This window comes from Balaenoptera borealis (genome assembly GCF_965194805.1).
Source record: "Balaenoptera borealis genome assembly, chromosome: 10".
Taxonomy (NCBI): domain Eukaryota; kingdom Metazoa; phylum Chordata; class Mammalia; order Artiodactyla; family Balaenopteridae; genus Balaenoptera; species Balaenoptera borealis.
In genome coordinates this window covers 81,701,985-81,726,376 of record NC_138874.1, presented here as the reverse complement: position 1 = coordinate 81,726,376, position 24,392 = coordinate 81,701,985, and the positions used below count along the sequence as shown (strand labels likewise).

The 24,392-nt window shown below is 41.5% G+C and overlaps 1 protein-coding gene and 1 long non-coding RNA gene across 17 annotated transcripts in view; one reads left to right on the top strand and one right to left on the bottom strand.

Annotated features, from left to right (window-relative positions):
* The window catches only part of LOC309604704, a 102,364-nt gene extending 95,334 nt beyond the window's left edge, over window positions 1-7,030 (bottom strand). For 6 of the 14 annotated variants that reach the window (XR_014230979.1, XR_014230981.1, XR_014230985.1 and 3 more), the window contains exons 1-2: window positions 6,612-7,030; window positions 5,626-5,778 (exon numbers count right to left, since the gene is read on the bottom strand). This is a non-coding gene — a long non-coding RNA (uncharacterized lncRNA). Of the gene's footprint in view, window positions 1-5,625; window positions 5,779-6,104; window positions 6,241-6,611 lie in introns of those variants that run through there. The other 8 variants (XR_014230980.1, XR_014230982.1, XR_014230983.1 and 5 more) reach the window with 3 other exon arrangements.
* Window positions 6,360-24,392, top strand: part of SLC16A12 (solute carrier family 16 member 12) — a 92,212-nt gene continuing 74,179 nt past the window's right edge. For all 3 annotated transcript variants that reach the window (XM_082339513.1, XM_082339512.1, XM_082339511.1), the window contains exon 1: window positions 6,360-6,449. The gene's annotated coding sequence lies outside the window, so the exon portion shown is untranslated. The remainder of the gene's footprint in view (window positions 6,450-24,392) is intronic.

Here is a 24,392-nt window from a genome sequence, read left to right as displayed (position 1 = left end):
CTCTAGAAGGAATCAAGCAGTATAACTGAGGCAGAAGAACAGATAAGTGACCTGGAAGATAAAATAGTGGAAATAACTACCACAGAGCAGAATAAAGAAAAAACAATGAAAAGAATTGAGGACAGTCTCAGAGACCTCTGGGACAACATTAAACGCACCAACATTCGAATTATAGGGGTCCCTGAAGAAGAAGAGAAAACAAAAGGGACTGAGAAAATATTTGAAGAGATTATAGTTGAAAACTTCCCTAATATGGGAAAGGAAAGAGTCAATCAAGTCCAGGAAGTGTGGAGTCCCATACAGGATAAATCCAAGGAGAAACACAAAAACTATCAAAATTAAATACAAAGAAAAAATATTAAAAGCAGCAAGGGAAAAGCAACAAATAACATTCAAGGGAATCCCAATAAGGTTAACAGCTGATCTTTCAGCAGAAACTCTGCAAGCCAGAAGGGAGTGGCAGGACATATTTAAATGATGAAAGGGAAAAACCTACAACCAAGATTACTCTACCCAGGAAGGATCTCATTCAGATTTGACGGAGAAAGTAAAACCTTTACAGACAAGCAAAAGCTAAGAGAATTCAGCACCACCAAACCAGCTTTACAACAAATGCTAAAGGAACTTCTCTAGGCAGGAAACACAACAGAAAGAAAAGGACTACAATAACAAACCCAAAACAATTAAGAAAATGGTAATAGGAACATAAATATCCATAACTACCTTAAATGGAAATGGATTAAATGTTCCAACCAAAAGACATAGACTGGCTGAATGGATACAAAACCAAGACCGGTATATTTGCTTTCTACAAGAGACGCACTTCAGACCTAGGGACACATGCAGACTGAAAGTGAGGGGATGGAAAAAGATATTGCATGTAAATGGAAATCAAAAGGAAGCTTCAGTAGCAATTCTCATATCAGAAAAAATAGACTTTAAAATAAAGACTATTACAAGGGACAAAGAAGGACACTACATAATGACCAAAGGGTCAATCCAAGAAGAAGATATAACAATTGTAAGTATTTATGCACCAAAGATAGGAGCACCTCAATACATAAGGCAAATGCTAACAGCCATAAAAGGGGAAATCAATGGTAACACAATCATAGTAGGGGACTTTAACACCCTACTTTCACCAATGGACAGATCATCCAAAATGAAAATAAATAAGGAAACACAAGCTTTAAATGATACATTAAACAAGATGGACTTAATTGATATTTATAGGACATTCCATTCAAAACCACAGAATACACTTTCTTCTCAAGTGCTCATGGAACATTCTCCAGGATAGATCAGATCTTGGGTCACAAATCAAGCCTTGGTAAATTTAAGAAAAGTGAAATCATATCAAGTATCTTTTCCAACCACAATGCTATGAGACTAGATATCAATTACAGGAAAAAAATCTGTAAAAAATTAAAACACATGGAGGCTAAACAATACACTACTTAATAACCAAGAGATCACTGAAGAAATCAAAGAGGAAATCAAAAAATACCTAGAAACAAATGACAATGAAAACACGACGACCCAAAACCCATGGGATGCAGCGAAAGCAGTTCTAAGAGGGAAATTTATAGCAATACAATCCTACCTCAAGAAACAAGAAACATCTCAAATAAACAACCTAACCTACACCTAAAGCAATTAGAGAAAGAAGAACAAAAAACCCCAAAGTTACCAGAAGGAAAGAAATCATAAAGATCAGATCAGAAGCAAATGAAAAAGAAATGAAGGAAACAATAGCAAAGATCAATAAAACTAAAAGCTGGTTCTTTGAAAAGATAAACAAAATTGATAAACCTTTAGCCAGACTCATCAAGAAAAAAAGGGAAAAGACTCAAATCAATAGAATTAGAAATGAAAAAGGAGAAGTAAAAACTGACACTGCAGAAATACAAAGGATCATGAGTGATTACTACAAGCAACTATATGCCAATAAAATGGACAAACTGGAAGAAATGGACAGATTCTTAGAAAAGCACAACCATTCGAGACTGAACCAGGAAGAAATAGAAAATATAAAGAGACCAATCACAAGCACTGAAATTGAGACTGTGATTAAAAATCTTCCAACAAACAAAATCCCAGGACCAGATGGCTTCACAGGTGAATTCTATCAAACATTTAGAGAAGAGCTAAAACCTATCCTTCTCAAACTCTTCCAAAATATAGCAGAGGGAGGAACACTCCCCAACTCATTCTACAAGGCCCCCATCACCCTGATACCAAAACCAGAAAAAGATGTCACAAAGAAAGAAAACTACAGGCCAATATCACTGATGAACATAGATGCAAAAATCCTCGACAAAATACTAGCAAACAGAATCCAACAGCACATTAAAAGGATCATACACCATGATCAAGTGGGATTTATCCCAGGAATGCATGGATTCTTCAATATATGCAAATCAATCAATGTGATAAACCATATTAACAAACTGAAGGAGAAAAACCATATGATCATCTCAATAGATGCAGAAAAAGCTTTTGACAAAATTCAACATCCATTTATGATAAAAACCCTCCAGAAAGTAGGCATAGAGGGAACTTACATCAACATAATAAAGGCCATCTATGACAAGCCCACAGCCAACATCATTCTCAATGGTGAAAAACTGAAACCATTTCCTCTAAGATCAGGAACAAGACAAGGTTTTTGTCTTCTTCACTCTCACTGGTATTATTCGACATAGTTTTGGAAGTTTTCACCACAGCAATCAGAGAAGAAAAAGAAATAAAAGGAATCCAAATCAGGAAAGAAGAAGTAAAGCTGTCACTCTTTGCAGATGACATGATACTATACATAGAGAATCTTAAAGATGCTACCAGAAAAGTACTAGAGCTAATCAATGAATTTGGTAAAGTAACAGGATAGAAAATTAATGCACAGAAATCTCTTGCATTTCTATACACTAATGAAGAAAAATATGAAAGACAAATTAAGGAAACACTCCCATTTACCACTGCAACAAAAGGAATAAAATACCTAGCAATAAATCTACCTAAGGAGACAAAAGAACTGTATGCAGAAAACTATAAGACACTGATGAAAGAAATTAAAGATGATACCAACAGATGGAGAGATATACCATGTTCTTGGATTAGAAGAATCAACATTGTGAAAATGACTATACTACCCAAAGCAATCTACAGATTCAATGCAATCCTTATCAAACTACCACTGGCATTTTTCAAAGAACTAGAACAAAAAATTTCACAATTTGTATGGAAACACAAAAGACCCCAAATAGCCAAAGCAATCTTGAGAAAGAAAAACAGAGCTGGAGGAATCAGGCTCCCAGACTTCAGCGTATATTACAAAGCTATGGTAATCAAGACAGTATGGTACTGGCACAAAAACAGAAATATAGATCAATGGAACAAGATAGAAAGCCCAGAGATAAACCCACGCACATACAGTCACCTTATTTTTGATAAAGGAGGCAAGAATATATAATGGAGAAAAGACAGCCTCTTCAATAAATGGTGCTGGGAAAACTGGACAGCTACATGTAAAAGAATGAAATTAGAACACTCCCTAACACCATACACAAAAATAAACTCAAAATGGATTAAAGACCTAAATGTAAAGCCAGACACTATAAAACTCTTAGAGGAAACTAAGCAGAACGCTCTATGACATAAATCACAGCAAGATCCTTTTTGACCCACCTCCTAGAGAAATGGAAATAAAAATAAACAAATGGGACCTAATGAAACTTAAAAGCTTTTGCACAGCAAAGGAAACCATAAACAAGACAAGAAGACAACCCTTAGAATGGGAGAAAATATTTGCAAACGAAGCAACTGACAAAGGATTAATCTCCAAAATTTACAAGCATTTCATGCAGTTCAATATCAAAAAAATAACCCAATCCAAAAATGGGCAGAAGATCTAAATAGACATTTCTTCAAAGAAGATATACAGATGGCCAAGAAGCACATGAAAAGATGCTCAACATCACTAATTATTAGAGAAATGCAAATCAAAACTACAATGAGGTATCACCTCACACCAGTCAGAATGGCCATCATCAAAAAATCTACAAGCAATAAATGCTGCAGAGGGTGTGGAGAAAAGGGAACCCTCTTGCACTGTTGGTGGGAATGTAAACTTATACAGCCACTATGGAGAACAGTATGGAGTTTCCTTAAAACACTAAAAATAGAACTACCATACGACCCAGCCATCCCACTACTGGGCATATACCCTGAGAAAACCATAATTCAAAAATTGTCATCTACCACAATGTTCATTGCAGCTCTCTTTACAATCGCCAGGACATGGAAGCAACGTAAGTGTCCATCAACAGATGAATGGATAAAGAAGATGTGGCACATATATACAATGGAATATTACTCAGCCATAAAAAGAAACAAAATTGAGTCATTTGTAGTGAGGTGGATGGGCCTAAAAAAAAAAAAAGGATATGAAGAACCTAGGAGCAGGACAGGAATAAAAACGCAGACGTAGAGAATGGACTTGAGGACACGGGGAGTGGGAAGGGTAAGCTGGGACGAAGTAGAAAGTGGCGTGGACATATATACACTACCAAAAGTAAAATAGATAGCTAATGGGAAGCAGCCGCATAGCACAGGGAGATTAGCTTGGTGCTTTGTGACCACCTAGAGGGGTGGGATAGGGAGGATGGGAGGGAGATGCAAGAGGGAGGAGATATGGGGATGTATGTATATGTATAGCTGATTCACTTTGTTATAAAGCAGGGACTAACACACCATTGTAAAACAATTATACTCCAATAAAGATGTTAAAAAAGAATAAAAAGAAAAAAGAAGAAAAAATAAATAACTGGTTGTCCTACATTATTTAAGTGGAAAATGGGTCTTCTTGACCACCCAAAGCAATGTTTAACTAAGAGAAGTATTTTTCTGAACTGCAAAAGTATTCAAGTCTTTAACCTAAAGACCTTCACAGATGAAAGCTCAGGACTCGCAGCTGCTTCAACATTTTAAGTACATTTTCAATGCTAATGAGTTCTTTTACAATTCGTATTTGCTAATTCTTCTGTGTGTTTTAGAGGTAGCTTCACTAATCATTACTTAGGTGTAACCCAGAGCTTTTTGCAGGTGAAAAGAGGAGCTCAATCCAGATTTTATAGTCAAAGAGCAGGAAACTGGGGAGGGGGTAAAGAGACAAAATAGCGAGAGGGTAAAATGAGGAAGGTCTTTAGCAGTCTATTTTTAAAATACCCTAAGGTATTGTGTAGCCACTGCGCCATGACTTTCTAGCCCCCTTCTCAAATTTTCCAAAAAGTCTTACTCACTCTGAAACTCTGAAGTACAACCGACTAAATCACCTAGGGATTCTTGTTAAACGGCTCTGGGGTTGGGCCTGTGATTTTGCATCTCTAGCAACGTCCCAGGTGACGATGCTGTTGAGTAGCAAAAGGATGTAGAACCCAAGAAATTGGAATCAGACCTAGTCAGTTCGGAGACTTTGCTTCTGACAGGGAGCATAATTTACAGGAAGGTTCGGGCAGCTCCTTAGGCCAGTGAGACAGCCGACTTTAGGGCGACGTTTGGAGAGTTGGGCGAACCTCAGCACAAGCAGCAGCCGTAATTTTACTGGGGGTGTGTTACGTACGTACGTACCGGACTCCTGCGTCGCATTCATTTTGTCCTCTTCAGCAAGCACAGGAAGTGGACGCTATTATTATCGTCGTTTTATAGGTGAAGAAAGGCTCGGAGATTTAAGTAACTTGCCTAAGGTCACGAGCTTTTCAGGAGAGTTGAATCTAGGTCCATCTAACAATAAGAAAGAGCGTTTTAAACACTTTGGGGGCCTCAGTTCCCTGCGCTGTGAAATGGGACGGGTTGTATGGCAGAGTCCAGATCCCTGCCAGATACACCTAAGGGAGTCCTTGGATTCCTCTTGCAGGGCTTTTTGCTCTTTGAGCCTGCAGGGGAAAGTTCTTTTTGAGAACACCCGGCCCCCTCTGCTTGCCTAGGTCAGGGGCACGCTCTGCAGTTGCCGGGGAGGGTCGGGCCGTCCCAGAGCGAGCTGGCTCGGGTCACGGCGGGCCGATCCATTACATAACCGCGAGGCGGCCCTCCTCCCGCGCGCCCCTCACCCCGCGCCAAGCCGCGGCACGTAGAGCGGATCTCGGGGATAAATCCCATTCACCCGCCGGCCAGAGAGTCCACAGCAGAGCTCGGGACGCTGAACTTGCTGGTGCCTTTCGGAGGCCGAGCGCCGGGATTTTCCCCGCCACGCTCTCCGCCTCCCGCGCTGCCCGCGGGGCGCCCGCCGCAGCACCGCCGGCGCCTCCGCCCCGTCCGCTCCCCGCGCCTCAGACGCGCGGACCGCGGCGCCTGGGGCCCCGGAAGGGGCCACCGCGCGGGGACGCGGCACCGCGGGCGCGCCCCGGGGGTATGTCCGCGCGCGCGGCCGTCCGGGCTGCAGAGGTCCACGCGAGGTGAGCACGCAGCGGGGCCCGGCGGGGGCAGGCGGAGAGCGGGGTCTGGGCGGGCTGCGGAGGGCTGGAGGCTGGCTCGCCGGGCTGCCGGGGCGCAGTCTCCCGCCGGTCGCTCTGGCGCCGGGATCCCCAGCGCTCGGGCCCGGGAACCACCTGGCTCACCTTCTGTCCTATCTCCCGCTCGGCCGTGCTGAGGACGCGGCGGCTCAGGAGACCCGGGCATCCTTCGCGGCGCGGCGGCGGGCTCTAGGGCTGGGCTGGGCGGAGGTGGCGGAGGGCTCTCCCTTGGCTCTCCGCCGCCCCAGCGCCTGGTGAGACGCGCGGGGAGCCCGCCGCCGTAACCCGGTCCCTCGGAGCGCCCGTTGGTTTAGAGGAGAGACACGTGCCCGCTTGCCCCGACGGTGCTGGGCCGGCGCTCGGGCAGTTTCTGGGCAGGTGGCTGGAGAGGGAGCTGCTTTGATCCCCATCTCCTGTGTTTTCCAAATGCAGACTTCTCGTGCAAGAGAGACCGCCTTTCTTCTGGATTCTGTTTCCAGTGTATCTTATTTATTTCTTTATTTTGAATCTCCCCTCACCCTCAGGTAATAATACTCACAACCTTCAATTGACTTAATTTCTTAGTTGCCTCTTGTCCTCACAGAAAATCAGTGATACCTGTAGTGCAGATTCAGGGGAAAGTGTTTGAAGCAAAATTTAAAAGCACGATTCCAGTAAGTCCTGGGGCTCTTTGGTTAGCCTTCGGCTTTCACAACTCAGCATTCGGAATCTCTTGTAACTATTGTTTTTCTTTTTTTTCTTATTTTTTTAGTGTTGAGTTGGATGGGACCTGCCAGGGCACTGGTTCAACCCTTACATTCTTTTTCTTTTTTTTTTTTTTTTAACATCTTTATTGTAGTATAATTGCTTTACAATGGTGTGTTAGTTTCTGCTGTATAATAAAGTGAATCACAACCAGGACCACTGCCCTGGGGTCAGGCTCACCACGGGTGTCCCTTGATCACTAGGCCACCATCTTTGGCTCAAACCTCAGGTGCTAGGCTTGCCCACCTGATCTCACGGGCCTGGCTTGTCTCGTCACTTCCTACCTCACATATTTCCAGGCCTGACATCCATGACCCCCACTTCCAGAACACACACACACACACACACACACACACACACACACACACACACAGTCTTCTATTTATGTCTTTTATGCTCTTGTATGAAATAAATCTTCTCTGCATTTGGAAAAAAAAAAAAAAGTGAATCAGCTATACATATACATACATCCCCATATCTCCTCCCTCTTGTCTCCCTACCCAACACATCTAGGTGGACACAAAGCATGGAGCTGATCTCCTTGTGCTATGTGGCTGCTTCCCACTAGCTATCTGTTTTACCCTTGGTAATGTATATATGTCCATGCCACTCTCTCATACTTCGTCCCAGCTTACCCTTCCCACTCCCTGTGTCCTCAAGTCCATTCTCTACGTCTGTGTCTTTATTCCTGTCCTGCCCCTATGTTCTTCAGAACCCTTTTTTTTTTTTTAGATTCCATATATATGTGTTAGCATACGGTATTTGTTTTTCTCTTTCTGACTTACTTCACTCTGTATGACAGTCTCTAGGTCCATCCACCTCACTACAAATAACTCAATTTCGTTCCTTTTTATGGCTGAGTAATATTCCATTGTATATATGTGCCACATCTTCTTTATCCATTCATCTGTCAGTGGACACTTAGGTTGCTTCCATGTCCTGGCTATTGTAAATAGAGCTGCAATGAACATTGTGGTACATGACTCTTTTTGAATTATGGTTTTCTCAGGGTATATGCCCAGTAGTGCAACCCTTCCATTCTTGAAGGGACTCTAGTTTATCTTACCTTTTCTTTGCTGAGAGCTGGGCACTCTGGTGGCCCAGTCAGCTTAACCCTGGAGGAAAGTCTTCAGATCCTCCAAATTTAGAAACACATTATGTCCAAGGGTATCGGAGATCACTAGCTTTTTTTTTTTTTTGGCTGTGTTGGGTCTTCATTGCTGGCTGGCGTGAGCAGGGGCTACTCTTTGCGGTGTGTGGGCTTCTTGCGGTGGCTTCTCTTGTTGCGGAGCATGGGCTCTAGGCACGCTCGGGCTTCAGTAGTTGTGGCACACGGGCTCAGTAGTTGTGGTGCACGGGCTTTGTTGCTCCGCAGCATGTGGGATCTTACCAGACCAGGGCTTGAACCCATGTCCCCTGCATTGGCAGGTGGATTCTTAACCACTGCGCCACCAGGGAAGTCCCCCGAGATCACTAGCTTTTAAAATCAACTGCCCCTGCATAGTTTGCTCCCCTCTCCCCCTATAAATGTCATGTCAAACTAAGCCAATGGTGTCTGACCCTCCCAAGGAATAGTAATTAAGTGACTGGATTTGGTCACTTATAATCACAGGATCTTGGAAACTGTACAGTTTTTTAGAGGTCATCTTGTCAAACTCTTCACCTTACAGCCTGGGAAGCTCAGTTTCCTGTTAGCAAGGATTGGTTAAGCTCTTTGGTGATGGAGCCAGCACCAGAATCCAGGCCCTCTCCTTCCAACTCCGTTCAATTTTCAAAGCATATTGCTTCCAGGCATTTTGAGCAAAAATGATGACTAGAATCACCTAATCATGTCATTTTCCTGTTCTTATTTATTTATTTATTTATTTTAACTGGTGGGATTCTGAAATAGGTGAGAGGTTGATTTAGTCAAACCACCTTTGTAGTATAATTTTAAAAAATACAAACCCTGAATTTTAAATAACACATTCTTAAATACATGTCTTCAAATAATAATACAAAGATGAATATGCAGATACATCCCAGATGAACTTCCAGGAGAAGAAAAGTAATAAATCAAAACATATGGATGAAATTTACCCTCATCTCTCTTTGGAGTCTTTTCCAATTCTTACCTCCCTGTGGTGGTGATTGGTTAGAGTTAAAAGTGTGATTTGTGACTTTGGAGCCGGCTTGAGAAAAGTGGCTTATATGAGGACAATTTGTGTGTTATGATTAACACCATAACCTATAACAGAGCTGAGAAAGGAATTTTAAACAGACTTATTTAGCATTTTAGCATTGCATTGCACATTTTTTATGTCTTTCAATTTACTTTCATTTAATAGGTACTTATTGAGTGCCTACTATGTGCCCAGTGCTGTTCTGGGCACTTGAGGTATGTCAGTGAACAAAACAGAGAACTTTGTTCCTGTGGACCTCAAGTTACAATTAATTCATTAGAATTTTTCCAGGATTTTGTTTGGCAGATAGAAGAGAATTTCAATTTTGCCTAAAGTTGGGAAATGAATGTAAATATTCCAAATTATCTTCCTTCCAATACTGTGATTCTGCTGATTTTATAATCAGTGAAAAACAAACACAGAAATAAATTCAGTTAAAGTTACTTTAACTTTTATGAACTGACACACGTGAACTCTATGTGAATAGAAATTCCCGCACTTGGTTATTTTATGTATGTTCATTCGGAGTCCCTGAAATTACACTTCCTTTAATGCAAGGACATCATTGTGGTGACATTGAACTTAATGAAGCATGGGAGGATTAGTTTTCTCAATCGTGTTGGTGCCCCTGTGTCAGTGTTGCGGACTGTAATTGTATTAGTTTTAAGATGTAGCTTCTTATTTATTTATGAAGATGGTGTTCTGCTTTTATTTTGTCTCACTTTACATTTTGTCCCCTGCTCCATATTAATAGGAGACACAGTGTTGTGACTTATTGGTAAATCCGTTACCACAGAGGTTTTTCTTTTTAATCAGACATCGCAGTTTTAAGCACTTTCTAATTTTCTCAATTGCTTTTTCTTCAAAACGGCATGGTTTGCAAGCTCAGGCATGTTTATTGTTTTTAACAAAGGCTTATCAAAATGAACTTGGCAGTTTTTCAGTCGTATACGGCCAAAAAAAAGTATTCAGTGCCGCTTTGGGGGTTGTTTATGCATTCCTTACCTAACCCATGGCTTTGCTTTTAAAAATCGCCAATTTGGAAGCTATGTTCTTATGAGTACGTTTCTAGGATATCTAAAAACCCATTCACGTGGTATAATAATTTAATTGAGAAAAACCAAATCCACACTTGAAGACAATGGGATGTTTTGAGTACACAGATTTTTCTCTGTTTTTAATTTGTTCTACATCAAAGGACATCAGGAGGTGTCATTATCTAACAGTGTCCTATTTGCAAGTGATTTCTGTTAAACACTTGGAGGAGAGTCATGATTTCTGATAGCTGCTAGGCACCCAGAGGAGTTGATTTTCTTCCTTTGCCTACCACTCTGCCCCATCAGATTCTCATCCCCCTTCCTTACTGCACATTGAAGAAAGAGGTGCATTGCTCTATAGCCAGGTAGGAAGTTACACACATTTACTTAATTATTTAATCAATGTGCTCATTCTTTATTTACTTAATAAATATTTCTTGAACTTCTTATTACAGATTTGTGCAAAGGTTGTGTCCCGAGCCCCTCTTTTCCTGTGCTGGTGGCTGTAGGAGATATAAAAACACAAGCAGCCTACAGCCTCATACGGAAGAAAATACATTGTGTAACTAGCTATATAATACCAGTTATAACCACTGTAAGAGATAGATAAGTATGTTGGAAATTGAAGGAGAGAGAGCATGTAGGCACTCTGAGGAGTCAAGGCTTAGGGAAGAATTTATAGAGCAGGACACGTTTGAGCTGATTCTCGAAAGATGAGTAGGACGGTAAAGCTTTTATAAAGGCAGGAGGCTATACCTATCTTTATGGGAACATATCCTTGCCTCTTTTGAAGAAGTAGACATATAGAAGACTTCCTTTTGGGGACAGTTGAGGTTGTGTTGGGTTGTCTAATAGACACTTATCACCTCTACACCCTCTGCATGCATACCGCTCTGTCCTAGGTAATGGAGTATCCACCAACACTAAAACGGCTCATGGGCTTAACCGGTGCTCTCTTTTCCCTCTGAAACACGAACCCGTTGTTGCTCAGAGCTCAGAGACCACTGTGGTAAATAACTGTCATCATAATAAATGGGTGTACTTTGCTTTTATCAGCTCAGGTGCACGCTTACTGTGGTGTTTGGTCACAGTCTTGTTTATTTTATTAATACTTGCTCTTGTAATTTCGCAATTTAATTAAATATTACATAAACTGATATAAAGGGAGTGCCAAAAAGGAATGCTATTTCTATGAAAACAAAGTTGATTGCCATATAGACTCGTAAAAATAAGCCATATTAAAAAACAATATCAACAGCTACAACCTGGATGAACCATGAACACATGTTAAGTGAGAGAAACCAGACAAAAGACCACACATTGTGATTCCATTTATATGAAATATCCACAATAGGCAAACACACAGAGACAAAATGTAGATTTGTGGTTGCCAGGGTATGGGGTAGGGGGAATTGAGAGTGAATGGCAGTAGGTACAGGGTTTCTTTTTGAGGTGATGGCTGGGTTCTGGAATTAGACAGTAGTCTTGGTTTTACAACATTGTGATGGTACTAAAAACCACTGAATTATATATTTTAAAAGGCTAAATTTTAAAAAAATCAACAAACTACTGCTCCCCAGGTATGGAATACAGAGCTATAAAAGATTGGAAACTATAGTAAAAAAAAACTAGGGAGATTTTGCCCTCAGGTTTTTTCACAAGTGCCTTTAAGGTACAAGTGCATTTAAGAAATGGAAGGAGGAAATCTGGGCGAGGTTTAACCAATAAAGGCAACACAGAACTGCAGTCATGACCTGGCACCCAAAGATTAGTGAATGATTTTACTTTTATTTATGTGACTAAAATTGAAATAAAATGTTTGAAACATGATGTATCAACTTTTTGACCCTCTGCTTTTACTGACTTCTGATTGCTTCAGTTAAGAGAGCTTTTAATGTTTCAACTTCTTAGGGTACCCTAGCATATCTTGAAAATAGCTCATTTCTCTGGCTCTGGAGAGAAATTCCATGTTTATGAGCCTCTCTTATGGATGTAATATTAGTCCCTTATGATTATAGAGGAGGCCGGAACCTAGTTTTCAGTCTTCTAAATCACCATAAAAATCACAACCCATTTTTCCCCAAACTGTCCTTTGGCTCCCTGGTTCATATATGTAAACAAAGTAGCAACATAAAATCTTAACTCTACCAATACGTAAACACTTGTAGACTTTATAAATTTCAAAATATTTCTGAGCACTATTCACCATTTTCTGGTTTACTTAACATATTACAGATTTAAGGCCACAATTACTTATTTTGTAATTCTACTTTTTTTTGATGAAATACTTTCCATGGAAGTAAGCTCATATTTATCTACCAAAACCAGTTGTATTTCTTGAAATAGCAATTTCAGTTCTCTAAACCTGTATCAAAACAGTGACATTCACAGCCCATGAAGGAACGACCAAAAAAAGAAAAAAACCCCTAACCCACACTCACAACAAAGTTAGATCTGCTTTAAAGGAGAAGAGAGTGCAGCCTCTTCGGTCAGATATGGGTCAACCAGACAACTAGCAGAAAGCAGCCTCACCCATCATTATTAACTAGTCACGAGCCAGGGGAGCCCAATTCACAGGCATCACTGCCATCAAAAAGGAATGGTGGGCTTCCCTGATGGCGCAGTGGTTGAGAGTCTGCCTGCTAAGGCAGGGGACACGGGTTCGAGCCCTGGTCTGGGAAGATCCCACATGCCGCGGAGCAACTGGGCCTGCGCGTCTGGAGTCTGTGCTGCGCAACAAGAGAGGCCGCGATAGTGAGAGGCCCGCGCACCGCGATGAAGAGTGGCCCCCGCTCGCCGCAACTAGAGAAAGCCCTCGCACAGAAACGAAGACCCAACACAGCCAAAAATAAATAAATAAATAAATAAATTTAAGATTAAAAAAAAAAAAAAAGGAATGGTTTGTTCGTGTTGGTGTTTGACAACTGAGTTGATCAGTTGATGCAAGACTATATCAATGGCTCTCAAGCCTGGTGACACATTAGAATAACCTGGGGAAGGAAAAGAAACTATTGGTGCCAAAAGCCACCCTCAGAAATTCTGATTCAGTAGCTCTGGGACGGATCCAGGGCATCAGGAATTTTGAAAGCTCCCCTGGTGAATCTCATGTGCAGCCAGGGGTGAGGGCCACCAATCTATACAATACTTAATCATTTTATGCTTTTTCAGAATAAATGTTATTGAAACAAATCGCTGTTATAGTGTCTTTTTATGATGGAAAAATTAAACATGATATTGGATTTTTGTAATTTCTCTATACAGTGTCCACTAAGCAAATGGGAAGCTTTTCTAATGGTTAAGTGAATTTCCACTGATTTTCCCCCCCCCCCCATGAGATTCACTGAGCTTATGTGTGTACAGTGTCAAAGTAACCAAAGCAACCAAATTTGGTATCATGACAGTCAACCAACCAATCAGTTGCCCACCTTGTTTCATGTTTGTGGTGATTGTGGTGTCATATAGGTCTGTTTCTTGAGGACAGTAAGTTGGGGTTTTCCTGTACAACAATGTGTTTCCTCTATAATAACTTACAGATATGTCCTTATTTATTATGTGTTTCCTTAAGTTGACTGAGTTGTTAATCCTAATGCTCAAATTTGCCTCTTAAATAAAATAAATCCTTAAATAAAAGGGTACTTTTCCTTTTATTTAATTGTACCAAATTGATTTTGAAAATATAGGACTTTATATAAGAAAGATAGCAGTTTAAACTTGGCCTTGTGTGACTTAAACAAAATATGACTAATTTTAGGTTTTTCCTTGTCATTGGGATTTACTGTCTTTGAGAAAATGTGGCGAGGTGGTTGACGTAGGACCTGAAAAAGACCGATCTAGGTCTCACTACTTAGAACCAACTTTATTTTTAATGACATTTGTTCTTTTATTTATTTATTTATTCATTTATTTATTATTGAAGTATAGTTAATTTACAATGTTGTGTTGTTGAATCAGCAAAGTGATTCAGTTATATATATATATATATATATATACATACATACACACACACACACGCACACACACACACACACATTCTTTTTCAGATTCTTTTCCCTTATAGGTTATTACAAAATAGTGAGTATAGTTCCCTGTGCTGTACTGTAGGTCCTTGTTGGTTATCTATTTTATATGTAGTGTGCATCTGTTAATACTCATGGAAATTCTCATGCATGGTTACCAGTTAGCTTTCCCAAACTGTGCTTAAGCTGTTAATTTTTGTATTAAAAATAGCACCTTCACGGATCTTGACCAGTAGTTTTTGAACTATGTTTTGCAGATTTCTGAGAGTTTCAAGGGGCCTCGGGGGCTGTTCTGGGGCATGGGGACAATGTGGGCGGGAAGAGTCCAGCGTCCAGCTTAGGGTTCCTTTCGGTGGTTTTTTTCTGCAACCCGAGCAGGTGGGCTATTTTTGATTTCACATTTTGGGTTTCCAAGTAAGATTTTATTTGAACAAAGGATTTCTTGGCGAAAACAAGTTTGTAAATGCCTAGGCCACATGTTTCTAAGTTTCTGCTTTTCTTTCCCTGCCAAATTTGGTTTATGTGGTTCTGGTAGCTCCTAATTATTTCTAGCTGCTACTGTGCATCTGTGTTGAAAAAAGCATGGGAAGACTTGGGTCTTACTAACTTTATATCCTTCAGGCTTGTGGGGAGAGAGAACCAAATGAGCAGTTAGATATTCTGGGCAAGAAATATAGACTGGGAGTCATCAGCATAGAGACTCAGTTTAAGTTGTGTGTGTGTGTGTGTGTGTGTGTGTGTGTGTGTGTGTGTGTGTGTAAGTGTAATTACCCATGGGGAGTGTTTATAGAGAGTGTAATGGGTCAAAGATAAAATGCCGAGGAGTAGCTGTGCTAGGTCAGGTACCCTCTTCCGTACTCACATTAACCCAATACACATTGGTCAGTGATGTTTCCTTTTTATATTTTAATTTGCTGTTTCCCCACATATGCTCGTGCATAACTGTTGGAAGAGCTGGAACACGAGTGTATATGTGGGTGGGTGAGGTAGCCTGGTAGGGTCAGAGCACAGGCTGTGGGAACCAGCCAAGGAAGTTCTCCCACTCTTCAAAAATCCTATATCCTGCACAAAACTATTGGGCTTCTTCCATACGCGTATTGAGGTGCAGAATGAGAAGATAAACTTGAGTGGTTAGCTAGTGGATTTGGCAGTGTAGACAGCCATTGTGGTATTTTTGGCATAAAATGATTTAAGAAGTAGTGTGGTTTCTTGACTTTTAAAAGCCAGATATCTCCCCCATGTCTTTGTTCTCTCTTTTGTAATCAGAGCAGCGACTGCCAGGTTCTAGTTGTAATCCCAATGAGCCCAGGGGTAAGGTCCATTCCACCTGGGTCCAAGCTTCCTTTCGTTTCATTGACGCAGACCCTGCCCTCCATGCTGGCTAGCTGTTTGGCAACTTTAGTTACAAGGCTCACCAGGCAACAGTGATAACTTAATTAAAAAACTCATAAACATTCTTAGACAAAGTCAAAGTATGTGGGTAAAGAATAAATAAATGGATATAAATAAGATACTGTCAGAAATATTTTACTTAATAGTAAGGGTGTTCCAATGATAAAGGGACTGGTCATTGTATCAAAAATTAAGCCCCACACATTTTCCTCTTCTCTTTACTTCTTTTAAAAATTTTTTTCTTGAAGTATAGTTGATTTACAATGTTGTATTAGTTTCAGATGTACAGCAAAGTGATTCAGTTATACATATTCATATAAATGTATGTATTCTTTTTACATTATCTTCTACTATGGGTTATTCCTTTTCACTTCTTTAGGTTGACTTCTTTGATTATCTTCCACATTCAAATAAAATAAAATATAGCCAACCATATATTCTAATTTTTTAAAAAATATTTATTTGGCTGCACCAGGTCTTAGTTGTGGCACGAGGGATCTTTAGTTGCGGCATGTGGGATCTAGTTCCCTGACCAGGGATCAAACCCAGGCCCCACTGGGAGTGCAGAGTCTTAACCACTAGACCACCAGGGAAGTCCCATATATTCTAATTTTATTAGAAATGAAGGTCTAACTAAAATTTCAGATGACATTGAGTCATTTGATCCCCCAAATTGGCATCTCAGAAGTGTCCTGAAGTGTCCTGGCCCATTCTGCTTTCTTTATAAGTTCTTGCATAATAGTATACCTATTTGGTTCCCAAGACAGGTTACTGTATATTAAGGTAAAATTTCAGTTTAGCCTTTTATAGATTTAATAATCTTGAGTAGTCTCTTCTGGGGAAGAGACATTTGATGAAACAGAATTAATTACCTTTAAAGTCCCTAATTAAAAAAATACTGTGATTAAACAATGTTAAAATAACTCAGTGAGTTTACCTCTTCACCAGGCTGAGTACCCAGCACATGCTAGATGCTGCCCCCGATGCTGAAGGCCCACAGAGAATAGGCAGGGTCGTTACCCAAAGGCTTACACTATCCTAGGGGAGACAGGTGTATCAATAAAGAATCACTGCACTGTGATAAGTCCTAGTAGTGACTGCTTTCTATGGGAGTTTAGAGCCAGAGGCACTTAACTCTGCCTAGATTGGTCAAACAATTAAATGTAGAAATTCATGAGGTGAGCAACCAGAGGAAGGGCGTTCTAGGCAGCAGGAACAATAGGTACAAAGGCAATGAGGTGGGAAAGGACACTGTGGATTGAAAGAACCACATGGTTTTTCAGGGTGGTTTGGGGTGTTTGACGTGCAGGGTACGTATGTGGCTGTGTAGGTGCCAGAAGAGGAGGCAGGAGCTAGATCATTTAGCGTCTTGTGTATCACACTCAGGCAGAAGGAGTTTCAATTTTGCTTTGGCCGCTACGAGTAATCCTTGAAAGCTTTTACACAGGGGATTTGGGTAGGACTGGGGGTTTGGTGATAAAATTAACTTGTGTTTCAAACAGATAACTCTTAATGGGGCTTGAAGAAAAGTCCAAGAGGGTGATTAACCAGGAGGTTTGCTGAAGTGGTACAGATGGGAAATGATTAATGCCTCATGGTAAGACTTTTGCTTTATTTATATGTTTGGTGCTTGGTACCCTCTAGGGCATGTGGTAGAGATGTTTGGTAGGCAATATGATATTCTGTGCAAATAATACAAAACTTGGGCATCTTCGGCTACTAGGTTCAGTTAAAATCACATGATGGGATGTAATTACCTGGGGAGTGTGTGAAGAGTGAAGTGTGAAATTGATCAAAAAATTGTGGAGAGTAACTAGGGTGTGTTCACATTCTACCGTGGTCACTGGACCTTTCTTTTTGTCCTCTGATTGTCTAGTTACATGTTCTTTTTCACTATACCAAGTGTGAGGGCAGGGCCCGAGCCGTGTCACTGCCACACACGACTTCAGAAAGGACCACTCAGATGTCTGAGTCGTTGTGTCTCACCATGAGTAGTGCCCTCTGGAGTTGTGTTTCAGCTGCCCCTGCTTAGCTGGTTCCAGCAGCTGTCATGGTACCTGCCCTTCGGTAAGTGTTCAGTACATGTGTTGAATGAAGGAATAAGTGACAGTATCTAATGAGTGGTCCGAGGAAGAAGGATCTAGCCAAAGAAGTAAGAAGCACAGGTCTCAGGGGAGGAAAGCTCAACAGGAGAGCCTCCTGTCATGGAAATTCAGGGGAGAAATAGTTCAGTAATGAGAGAGAAGTCAGCAGTGCCAGATGCTACGGAGAGGTCAGTTAATTAAGGATGACAGAGCTACCACTGGCAATTAGGAGCCATTGGTGATAATGTCAAAAATAGCTTGCGTGGTGTGTATGGAGGGCAGGTGGCAAATTCCATTCCATGGTGGTGGGAATGAGGACAGGGGTGAGGAGACAGGTTGTTAAGAGGCTGGGAGTGCGAAGGGAAGAAAGTAATTGGTGGTAGTTGGAAAGGGTGGCAAGGCTGAAGGGTAGTTTTCGCCCCTTCTCTCTCCTTATGTCCCCTTCTTTCTTTTCTCCCATTCTTCCTTTCTGCTTTCAAGATGAGAGACACTTGAGTAAATTTATAGGCTAAAGAAGACCCAGTGTAAAGGTCTGGGTTCAAAATATAGAAAAGAGGAGGGGAATATTAACTAGAAAAATTAACTATAAATGGACACATCTTTCTTTGAGAAAGGCAGAAAAGAAATAAGGATGCACATGGATGTGAATAAACTCGAAGAATAACTGAAGGAAAGGAAATAGAGGGAAATCCTATCCAGCGGCCCCAAGTCTCTCTAAAATAGTAACTGGCACCAATAGTTTTGGACACTTTTTATGTTCTAAGCATTGTTAAAATCACATATATTAACTCACTAATTTCTTGCAACAACTCTGTAAAGATGGAATTATTATCCTAACTTTACAAATGAGACAACTAAAGCACAGAGAGTTAAGCAACTTGCCTGAGGTTGTACAGCTACTAAGAGGCAGAACCAGGAACCAATGTGTGGGTGGAATTGGTGCAACAAATTGGTGCTGAGTCACTCCACGCACTTAGCCTGTGTTAGAAATCATGATTGCGTCGCGCCATTAATCTGCAAGGTTGAAAGATTTGCTCTAGCAAAACTTGCCTTACCATTTATAGGAGTGGAAACGTTTGGATATTTGGATTGATGTGGAGTTGGGGACTGGTGGCTTGGAAGGATTGGGGATGCCAGAAAGAGAGCAATTGATGTGATGGATCATGAGCTCTAGCCTCTAAGCAGAAAGATACGAGAGCAGGACAGGCTGATGGAATGGGAGAAAATGGAGAAACCAGGGGCCTGAGGGTTCAAGGAGGTTGAAAACCAGGTGCAATAGAAGTTGAGGAGCTGGAGACTTGGGGAGGTTGGAAAGTTGGGTTTAGAGAGGGATACTTAATTCTCACAACAACCCTGCATTTCAGAAGTGAGGGTAGGCACAGGTGATGATAGGTTGATGGTGTGGCTTTGGGAGGACATGACGCAAGTGGATTGGAGGTAAATCTCACGAGGTCGAGGTCAAGGTCAAGGCTGTGATCCGCAGAGATGTTGGGTAGATGTTGACTAGACCCTGCTTCTCCTGGGAGGATGGTGCCGAGAAGCCCCAAGGACTGGTCTAGACTTCAGAAAGCTGCAACTCAAGTGTGTTATGGTTTTAGGGAAAGATACAGAAGGTTAGCTGATACCTGGCATGCAATAAACATCACTCAATGGTCTCAGTAGAACATTGTCAACAGTTGAATAGCTTCTATTTTGCACTGTAATTTTTGAGAAAAAGAATTTGAAGTGTTAATTGACAAGACAGTACATTTCACAAGCAATTTTGGGTGTTTTAGCCAAATTGCCATTATCACCCTGGAAAGAAAAGACTACGTGCTCTGATGAAATCTCCTCTTCCCTTTCCTTCTCCCTCCTCTCTTTTTCTCCTGATCGTGTGCAGTACAACACTCTCTGGGCAGAGAGAGGCAGCTGAAGATCATCAGGCTTCCAGATGTCGAGCTTTGTTGTGATATATGGGGGTGGGGGTCATGGGAGAGGGGCCAGAAGCTTCAGTGAGACTCTTCAGTGGGACTCACTGTGTTGTCCTCTGCTTCTATAGTTAGCCGAGTGATGGGAACCAGCAGTATGTGTTCCCTTTGTACAGCTGTGCATACCGCTGTCTCCCTTTTTCTTCTGCCCATTTAGGATTTCAGGAAATCAAAATTACATCTGATGGAAGCTTAGAAATCCCCACATGTGAAGTTATGGAGCTACCGCATAGGGAAAACAAATATGTGAGCTGGGTCTGATACATAAGTGGCACATGTAGATAATGTATCAGGTAGGATGTTTTGGGGTGTAAGGAACAGAAACCCTAACCTGGACTGACTTTACTAGTAAGCAAAAGAGTTCCTTTGTGTAGTAGGAAGTCCAGGAGCAGAATGTCTGGCTCTGAGTTTGTTTCTTTGTGATTCTTTTGGTTTTGTTCCTGCCCTGTGTTGGTTTCATTCTCAGCCTGACTCCCGTCATGGTCCCGAGATGGGTAATAGTTTGAAGGGTCATATCGAGATAGGAGACACCCAGTGGAAGGGGAGAAGCCGTGTCTTCGTATCTCCTTAGTAATGAGGAAACCTTTCCCAGAATCTCCCTAAAGACTTTTCCTCAAGTCATTGGCAAGGGTTGGGTCACTGCCCTTTCCTCGGGCTTTGTGACTGAGTAGTGGCAGCTGGCGGTGAGGCCCCTGACAATTTCTCTGTTATCTGCCACTGATTGTCTTAAGCTCACTAGTTCAGGGCTCACTGCTCTGGAGATTTGCAAAACACTTGTGTCTATGTGTACTTTTAGAACACGTGATGCTTTTCTTTCCACCGTTCCTTTCTTTCCCCAGGTATAAGCTTTTTGCATATTTATGCTTTTGAAATAGTAAAGGGATTTACAAAAGTTTCTCAGGTTCTTGTATATTTTGTGTCATCTGAGCCTCATGAAGAGGTCAAGACTGAATTTGTATTGTATTGAGGCTTTGCGGTCCAGAGACCTATCAGGTAATGAAGTCAGTTAAGTGTGGGGCATCTTTTATTGATGTTGCACGTTGCCCTGCTTTGAACATCATTGTGGAGTGACCTTTTTCTGTATTTTGGTTTATACCCTTATGGTAGTTTCTTTGAAGGAGAATAGCTGGGTGAGAGTTTGAAATTTTTACATGAGTTGCCTGATCAGTTCATGGAAGGCTTTTGAGTGGTGAAAATGCCACACGTGTAATGTTTTTGGGGATTATGTGTTTTTTCATTCTGCTGTTTTATATGCCTGGGATCATAAAATATTTCCAGAAAATCTGAACTGTTCTGTCTGATACCACATAACTTACTTTTTCCCAGGCCCCCTTTGCAATTATAATAAAAATAGTGTTTGAATTGCTTAGCCTACACTGGATTTTGAGGAGATCCAGCCTACGTCAATTCTTCCCCATTAGTTGTCAAGTTCAGGGGAGAAACTCAACTTGTGCATCTTGGTTTATCCTCTCTTAGTGTGAGTTTCTGCTCATGAGGCCTCTTGATCTGCTTGCAGATCGACTCCCTGAAGGCCTGTTTTTCAGACACATCTGCTTTTTATTCATGGTTCTGGCCCTCATGCTGGGACCTCTGCTATACTCTTAGACATTCTGTGAGTAAATTGATGGGAAAGATGAAGTGAGAGATACTGTTTTTTTTGTTGATGCAGTATGAACGTGGAGTATTTGTTATCGGTTTTGAGGAGGAAGTAGAAAGACTCCTTCGTATGACCCAGTGTAATTCTTTCAACAGTTCCTAAAATACTTCTCCCCAGGTCTTGCCACCGCCCACAAGATACATTGATGAATGAAGCTATGTAGCAACAGAAAGTCAGAGGAAGGAACTGCCACTATTCTTAAACAGATTTTTAAAAGTCATAGTTTCGAGTAGAGCGTATATGATATAAATCGTGTTCTCTGCCTATATGTTTCCCCAGGTAATTTTAAACACTAATGTGTCATGTATGATATTAGGAAAAAGCAAAGAGTGGGACCCCCCCCGCCCCGTGCTGGAAGAACCCATTAACAGACTGACCACACAGTGTGACCAGGACTGTGGAGGTGGGGATGGGGAGAGAGTCCAGCGGCAGCAACTAAATCGTTTGGAACAACGCTGTGAAGTGGGGAGAGAGTGGAGACATGGTTACACAGCAAGTCAATGGGAGAGCCTGGATTTCAACCCAAACCTTTCTATGTCCAAATTGCACATTTTAGATTTGCTTTTCTTGGTTTCTTTTTCCAGATTTGCATTTTCAAAATCACCTCTGAAATAATTTAGACTTTACAGAAGGGAATAAAGGGCATACTGCTTCCCCACCGCACCCCCTCTTCTCCCATGCTCCAGGTTTACACTGCTAACAGCTTGGTGGGTGTGCTCCCTGGCCACCTCCTCTGCGTGTACAGATCACCTAAAGGAGCCAGGCATGCCTGTCGAGAGGGCAGAGGTGGGGCTCAGGAACGCATTGTCCTCTCCGGGACCTACCTGGGTGAGGCTGCTGGAGGGCTGGGCTCTGGGAACCAAGATACTCCCAGGTTTAGCAGCAACGGAGTGTCCTGGCAGCCAACTCTTTTGAGAAAGGAGGGCTCTCTGTGCTGCTCTGGCTTTCTGCCTTGCTCTGTCCTGCCTTGCCCAAGCAGAGAGCAGAGCCCCTGACAGTAAGAGGCGGGGAGGACGGCCCGGGCTGCCTCTGCTCATCTCTGTTTTTCCAGCGCCTGCATGTATTGGTGCTCAGCTACTGTTGCACGAAAGAAATGAAGATGCCCTAGCCCTGGTCCTGTAGGCAAATCATGGAGTGACTTTGGGCAAGTCACTTGAAGATCAGAAAATTCTAGTCTCAGTTACCCCGAGTCTAAGGTACACTATTTTTCCTTCTCATTTTAATGTTTCTGAAATAAGATGTGATCGGCAGTAGATGCATATATTTAATATCCTGGAGTTTCTTAATTTTTCCTTTTTCCTGAAAAGTTGTTTCTAAGTCCATGAGGTAACTTACAATCTCTGTTATTTTAGGGTTGTGGGAATGTGGTAATCAATCCCTTGAGGAGTGGTTTGGAGAATGGGTAATACCTAATAACTCACTTTGTGAATGGTAGAGTTCTGTATAAATATGAAAGATCAGAAAACTGCCCAACTACCTCTGCAGGGTTATTTCTTAGAGATGCTCAGACAGGGAAGTGAGAGTCTTCTGTTCAATAAAGTTGGTGTTCTAGGTTATGAGAATGTACATTTCTAATCTCCCCATTCTCCCAATAGAACTCAATAAGCTATTTTCATTTTGAATTAAAAAACAAAGAACATGGCTCTTACACATTTGAATTTTTCTTGAATTAGGCCTCGGCAAGAACTGTTGGCCTGTCATGGATTTAGTGGATTCCTGGCCATTATTGGAAATATCACATTGGCCACAGAACTGTTGTAACTTGAACAGAATGTTAATCCAAAAAAGTGCTGTTTCAAATGGGAAATTACAATGCCACTTAGTTCCTATGATATGCCGGGTAATGAGGGGATTAAAAACAATTACTCATACTGTTGACCTAAAACAAATAGACTGCCAGATATTTCTCTCGCAAAGATGGGTTTATTCAGGATCAGCAGAGAATTGCAGTTTGGGGTCTGCAACCATGGTGAGCCACGTGCAAGTCCCCTCACAGCCAGGGAAGGAGAACTCTTTTATAGAGAGGAAAAGGAAGTTGGCAGGGCTCTAGTAAACAGAGTCCATGGCCTTTCACTGGCTGAGCTGTTGCCAGGAAAGGAGTCTTCCTTCTTCGTGTTGAGCTCTGTTACCATCACAGGGCATAAGTGCTCCCCTTTCTGGTCTCCTGAATCTTTAATTGAGGTTTCTGTTTATCAGTTTTTTACAAGACTCTATTCCTCTCCATGTGGAGTTCAGTTTGGAGAGCCTTCAAATGGTTAAGCTTAGGCACTGAGCTAAAATTTCCCTTTCCAGCTCAATTCAGCCAATTTGCCCCAATAACTAGTGTGAAGGAGTTTACGATCTGGTAGGAAACAAGGTGGACATTTGTTTTGGTAAAAACAAGGTGCTAAGCAAATAACCAGTGGAAACAAGATCACAGAGGGAATATTTTTATTCATACGAGAAATTGTATCAGTTGCTTAGAATATCCATTTACAAGCCAATGGTCTGTCATAGCACTTAAACCAGGGGTTGCAAAATCAAAGGTCTTGGGGGCTCAAGTGTGAAGTAGCTGAGTTGTGACATAATAAGATGGGTCTGGGCTATAAAATTGAGGAGAACATGTGAAGGTTCATTCTCTCACCATCCATCAGTTACTTGAGTTCTGTTCTCGGTGTCAGGGATATATCAGTCAACAAAACAAACAAAAATCCCTGCCCTGGAGTTTACATTCTAATTTGTTGCTGCCTTGAAAAACAAATAATTAGGCCAGTTAAAATTATCTCTAGAGTATAAATAAATGAATCAGATTCATTGATGTGTTCCTGTGAATAAATTGCACAGATTT